Source organism: Oncorhynchus kisutch, linkage group LG19, assembly GCF_002021735.2.
Source record: "Oncorhynchus kisutch isolate 150728-3 linkage group LG19, Okis_V2, whole genome shotgun sequence".
NCBI classification, from domain to species: domain Eukaryota; kingdom Metazoa; phylum Chordata; class Actinopteri; order Salmoniformes; family Salmonidae; genus Oncorhynchus; species Oncorhynchus kisutch.
Genome location: NC_034192.2, coordinates 60,464,638 through 60,471,885, shown reverse-complemented (window position 1 = coordinate 60,471,885; position 7,248 = coordinate 60,464,638).

The following is a 7,248-nucleotide window of genomic DNA, read 5'->3' as shown; positions in this document are numbered from 1 at the left end:
ATCCAGAAAATCACATTGTAGGATTTTTTATGAATTTATTTGTAAATTATTTTCTCTTTTTTTTCTACTGTGTCATTGACTTGTTTGTGTTATTGGCTTGTTTATGGTTTACTCCATGTGTAACTCTGTGTTGTTGTCTGTGTCACACTGCTTTAGTTTATCTTGGCCAGGTCGCAGTTGTAAATGAGAACTTGTTCTCAACTAGCCTATCTGGTTAAATAAAGGTGACATTTAAAAAATGTAAGACCCATCTCTTCAGTGGGTCCTATGATTGAGTGTAGTCTGGCCCAGGAGGGTGAAGGTGAACAGAAAGGCACTGGAGCAACGAATCACAGTTGCTGTCTCTGCCTGGCCGGTTCCCCTCTCTCCACTGGTATCTCTGCCTCTAACCCTATTACAGGAGCTGAGTCACTGGCTTACTGGTGCTCTTCCATGCTGTCCCTAGGAGGGGTGCGTCACTTGAGTGGGTTGAGTCACTGACGTGATCTTCTTGTCCAGGTTGGCGCCCCCCTTGGGTTGTGCCGTGGCGGAGATCTTTGTGGGCTATACTCGGCCTTGTCTCAGGATGGTAAATTGGTGGTTGAAGATATCCCTCTAGTGGTGTGGGGGCTGTGCTTTGGCAAAGTGGGTGGGATTATATCCTGCCTGTTTGTCCCTGTCCGGGGGATTCATCACACAGGGCCACAGTATCTCCCGACCCCTCCTGTCTCAGCCTCCAGTATTTATGCTACAGCAGTTTGTGTCGGGGGGCTAGGGTCAGTCTTATATCTGGAGAATTTCTCCTGTCTTATCCGGTGTCCTGTGTGAATTTAAGTATTCTCTCTCTCTCTCTCTCCCTCTCTCTCTCTCTCTCTCTCTCTCTCTCTCTCTCTCTCTCTCTCTCTCTCGGAGGACCTGAGACCTAGGACCATGCCTCAGGACTACCTGGCCTGATGACTCCTTGCTGTCCCTAGTCCACCTGGTCGTGCTGCTGCTCTAGTTTCAACCAGTCTGCCTGTGGCTATGGAACCCTGACCTGTTCACCGGACATGCTACCTGTCCCAGACCTGCTGTTTTCAACTCTCTAGAGACAGCAGGAGCGGTAGAGATACTCTGAATGATCGGCTATGAAAAGCCAACTGGCATTTACTCCTGAGGTGCTGACCTGTTGCACACTCGACAACCACTGTGGTTATTATTATTTGACCCTGCTGGTCATCTATGAACATTTGAACATCTTGACCATGTTCTGTTATAATCTCCACCCGGCACAGCCAGAAGAGGACTGGCCACCCCTCATAGCCTGGTTCCTCTCTAGGTTTTTTCCTAGGTTCAGGCCTTTCTAGGACGTTTTTCCTAGCCACCGGGCTTTCTTGGGGTATTAGGCTGTGTTTCTGCAGTCTCTCCAGGTCCTGATTGGCTAGCCAGTCTGCCCCACACTCTCCAAGGGAGTAAATATGGGCTCCCGAGTGGCGCAGCAGTCTAAGGCACTGCATCTCAGTATTCGAGGCGTCACTACAGATTCTGGTTAGATTGCCGACTGTCTCACAACCGGCCGCGATTGGGAGTTCCATAGGGTGGCGCACATTTGGACCAGCGTCGTTATGGTTTGACCCGGGGTAGGCCGTCATTGTAAATAATAATTTGTTCTTAAAACCTCTTTGGGATAGGGGGCAGCATTGGGAAGTTTGGATGAAAAGCGTGCCCAGAGTAAACTGCCTGTTACTCAGGCCCAGAAGCTAGAATAGGTATATCATTAATATATTTGGATAGAAAACACTCTAAAGTTTCCAAAACTGTTAACATAATGTCTGTGAGTATAACATACCTCATATGGCAGGCGAAAACCTGAGAAAAATCCAACCAGGAAGTGGGAATTCTGAGGTTAATAGTTTTCAAGTGAATGCCTATCGAATATCCAGTGTCTGCGGGGTCAGATTGCACTTCCTAAGGCTTCCAGTAGATGTCAACAGTCTTTAGAAGTTGTTTCAGGCTTCTATTGTGAAAGGGAAGAGAATAAGACCTCTTAAAGCAAGTGGCTCAACTGAAAGCCATGAGTTGTTTATTGCGCGTGGCCGTGAGCGCGAGCTCCGTTCCCTTTCCTTTCTAATGAAAACAGTATTGTCTGGTTGAAGTAGTATTGAATATTTATGATAAAAACACCCTAAGGATTGATTTCGAAACATCGTTTGACATGTTTCTACGAACTTTAATGGAACTTTTTTGACTTTTCGTCTGGACTTTGTGCCCGCACTTGTGCATTTGGATTACTGGACTAAACGCACAAACAAAAAGGAGGTATTTGGACATAAAGATGAACTTTTTCGAACAAAACAAACATTTATTGTCTAACATGGAGACCTGGGAGTGCCATCAGATGAAGATCGTCAAAGGTAAGTGATTCATTTTAACGCTATTTCTGACTTTTGTAACACCTCTCCTTGGCTGGAAAATGGCTGTATGGTTTTCTGTGGCTAGGTGCTGACCTAACATAATCACATGGTGTCCTTTCGCTGTAAAGCCTTTTTGAAATCGAACACAGCGGCTGGATTAACAAGAAGTGTATCTTTAATCCTATGTATAACACTTGTATCTTTCATCAATGTTTATGATGAGTATTTCTGTAATTTGATGTGGCTCTCTGCAATTTCACCGGATGTTTGTTTGAGACAATGCATTTCTGAACATAACACGCCAATTTCAAATGAGGTTTTTTATTATCGAACAAAACAAACATTTATTGTGTAACATGGAGTCCTGGGAGTGCCACCAGATGAAGATCATCAAAGGTTAGTGATTAATTTTAGCGCTATTTCTGACTTTTGTGATACCTCTCCTTGGCTGGAAAATGTTTGTATGGTTTTTGTGGCTAGGCGCTATCCTAACATAATCGCATGGTGTGCTTTCGCCGTAAAGCCTTTAACTTTAAAATGGTGTATAATACTTGTATGTTTGAGGAATTTTAATTATGAGATTTCTGTTGTTTGAATTTGGCGCCCTGCAATTTCACTGGCTGTAGGCCAGGTGTTCCGCTAGCGGAACCCCCTTCACAGAAAGGTTAACTGACTTGCCTAGTTAAATAAAATAATATTGCTGTATCTGAACGGTGTTATTCTAGTCTGTGAGTGTGGGTGGACATACAGTATGTATATGGGATGTGTGAACACCGATTAAGTTGTTGTTCAGCTTGTCTTTATATATCTCTACGTAGCTATTACAATGTTATATGTTATTATTATTAGTTATTAGTATTGGTCATTAATACTATTTGTGTAATGCTTGCTTTTTATGTTGCCCATTTCCTTACTCATTGTATGGTATTAAGTAACTCTGCTGTTATAATTGTAGTATTATCTAAACCCTGGTTATTTACAGTCCTTACCTATTGTGCTATTGCAGTTCTGCTCCATTTCATACATTCATCCATAACATCTCCCCCATTGAAATGTTCCTTATTGACTGACCTTTATGTCTTAACGTAATTTTTATTGGATTTAATTTCACCTTTATTTAACCAGGTAGGCTAGTTGAGAAGATACTCTCATTTACAACTGTGACCTGGCCAAGATAAAGCAAAGCAGTTCGACACATACAACAACACAGAGTTACACATGGAGTAAACAAACATACAGTCAATAACACAGTTGAAGAAAATCTATGTACAGTGTGTGCAAATGAGGTAAGAAAAGGGAGGTAAAGCCATAAATAGGCCACGGTGGTGAAGTAATTACAATATACCAATTAGACACTAGAGTGATTGATGTGCAGAAGATGAATGTGCAAGTAGAGATACAGGGGTGCAAAGGAGCAAGATAAATACATAAATACAGTATGGGATGAGGTAGTTGGATGGGCTATTTACAGATGGGCTATGTACAGGTGCAGTGATCTCTGAGCTGCTCAGAAAGCTGGTGCTTAATTCTAGTGAGGGAGGTAAGAGTCTCCAGCTTCAGTGATTTTTGCAATTCATTCCGGTCATTGGCAGCAGAGAACTGGAAGGAAAAGCGGCCAAAAGAGGCATTGGCTTTGGGGGTGACTATGATGGATGATGGACTGTTGTTTCTCTTTGTTTATTTGTGCTGTTCTTGCCATAATATGGACTTGGTATTTTACCATATAGGGCTATCTTCTGTATACTACCCCTACCTTGTCACAACACAACTGATTGGCTCAAATGCATTAAGAAGGAAAATGTGCCAAACTAGCTTGACACAGCAATGAAATTTTGCCTTTACAAACATCGCATGCCACAGATTTAGGACCTGCATATAGAAATTGTGGTCTGCTGGCCAGTGCCAAAATTCATTATGTTCAGTATGTAAATCTTGGTAGAGCAAACTCACATTGTTTATTTATATGCATGCTAGCAAAGCCACAACACAACACTACACAACACAACACAACACAACACAACACAACTACACAACACTACACAACTACACAACCCTACACTACACAACACAACACTACACAACACAACACTACACAACAGAACTACACAACACAACACAACTACACAACACTACACAACACTACACAACACAACACAACACAACACAACTACACAACACTACACAACACTACACAACTACACAACCCTACACTACACAACACAACACTACACAACACAACACTACACAACAGAACTACACAACACAACACTACACTAAACAATTCTTGGATGGGCACTTTTAATGTAAATCTATGGCAGCACCCAGTGGTGGAAAAAGCAAGGCGGCTTGAACCTCGTAGCTCTCTATGTAGATTTAGCAGTGACATAGTGTCCCCATGAGTGACAGAACACTGAGCCAATCACGGCGCAACTAGAGAAGATTACTAACCCCTACACTCTGTATTTTTTGCGGCCTTACTCAAGAAAGCAAAAAGAGACTACTTTATTAACTCGGTATATTTTTTTATTTTTTTTACATTGTTTGCAAACTGTTATGTGTCATGACTCTCATGTGTGGATCCAAGGATCAGGTTACAGTGGACCAGCGTTCAATAGAGCCCACTCACCCGTGATTAATGTGGGGGTTTTATGACACCTCACGTCGATCGTAAATTGTAATGCAGCAGACCGACTCCTTCCTGGTTTCTAGTTTGGGTGAATGGAATGTTCTGTTTTTACAGAAGATGTTGCCGCCCAAAACTTCAGCAATGGACACTGTGACAATATATTTCAACATCCGAATGTTGGGAATGATGAGAGATGGAATATGGAAAATACATTTTTTGTGATGCCATTAAAATGGTTGAAAAGACATTATAATGAAAACATTGTAACTGGAAGAGCATTTACACAGTGTATAGGTTTATATTCTTTACGTTGTGTAGAAAATATCAAGGATATTTTTTGGTGATTGATTATAGGATTGTGATTTTAGTTCTATAACGAGACCATAGTAATTATGATGCCTTGCCTCGTAACTAGCCACGCCCCCAGAGAGCGTTTTACCCGAGGGTATAAAAGATTGAGTTAAAAACGAACATATCAGACTAAAATGGACCACAGCTGCAGCGAGGTCTATGATAGTCACGACCCCCGGAACGCAACACGAGGTTGAAGTAGACAAACGATCCTCTAACGATCCGATGCTACGGTTGAGTACTGTATCTAAGAAGGGGAATTTAAGTAGGATCATCCGGTTATTCTCTTCAAATCATCGTCGCCTACCACTGCTCTCATCACCACTGCTTACGTCCCTGCATATCAGTCCCTTTCAGATGATCCCCCCCCCCCAATAAATTTTGACTTGACGTTCCCCTTTCAATCCCCATGTTTTAGACATGAGGCGTGACATGTGGAACATCAGGCTCCTCCCACGAGAAGCATTGCATGATCAATAACACCCTCAACAATGAGAACTGCTGGAAGTGATGTACTCTCTCTTCTGGCATTTACCAGAAAAGGAAGATCCACACAACAAAGGGGGGTAAGAAATCATTTAAATTTGTATGTAATATAACCTATTCTGGCAGCCTAGTTTGTGTGTGTGTGTGTATGAACAGGTACTGACAGGAGTACCGATGAGAATGCTGATTCAGTGCCCCCCCCCCCCCCCCAAAAAAACTGATTGGAATAAAAAAGATTTCTAAGAAATCTACAGATGTCCACTGTTCAGTGCCAACTTTGGGAGCATGTGGTCTATGACAAAATCCTGCAGTCCAGCAATATGTGTCTCCCAGCAGTCGTCATGGGAATGGTGATGGAGGCTTTGGTGGTCCACATGACGAAGAAGCAAGAGTCTCCTTCCAGTGATGTACACCTGCCCTTGGACCTGGTCTCCTCCTCCTGGATATAGAAGTCCTTCGACTTAAGTGCCTCTGCAATGGTTCAATGGTAAGGTCGCCTTGCACCATACGGACACTTGACATCCACCACTGCCGTGGTTCCCACCAGACCGTCCGGTGAGGTGCCCAGGATCCCAGACCCCGCGACCCAAAGCCCTGACTCCTGCATATCCATCCCTGTAGACATTTTGAATGCCTTGATACCCTCATCTTCATTATCTGGGTGGCAGGGTAGCCTAGTGGTTAGAGCGGTGGACAGGTTCAAGTTCAAATCCCCCACCCGTAGCACGCGCTCCAGCAGGTATATCTCACTGGTCATCCCCAAAGCCAACACCTGCTTTGGCCGCCTTTCCTTCCAGTTCTCTGCTACCAGTGACTTGAACGAATTGCAAAAATCGCTGAAGCTGGAGACTTACATTTTCCTCACTAACTTTAAACATCAACTATCTGAGCAGCTAACCGATCGCTGCAGCTGTACATAGTCCATCTGTAAATAGCCCACCCAATCTACCTACCTCATCCCCATATTGTTTTTATTGTGTTATTGATTGTATGTTTGTTTATTCCATGTGTAACTCTGTATTGTTGTATGTGTCGAACTGCTTTGCTTTATCTTGGCCAGATCGCAGTTGTAAATGATAACTTGTTCTCAACTGGCCTACCTGGTTAAATAAAGGTGTTCTCAACTGGCCTACCTGGTTAAATAAAGGTGTTCTCAACTGGCCTACCTGGTTAAATAAAGGTGTTCTCAACTGGCCTACCTGGTTAAATAAAGGTGTTCTCAACTAGCCTACCTGGTTAAATAAAGGTGTTCTCAACTAGCCTACCTGGTTAAATAAAGGTGTTCTCAACTGGCCTACCTGGTTAAATAAAGGTGTTCTCAACTAGCCTACCTGGTTAAATAAAGGTGTTCTCAACTGGCCTACCTGGTTAAATAAAGGTGAAAAAAAATATATATATATATATATAATAATA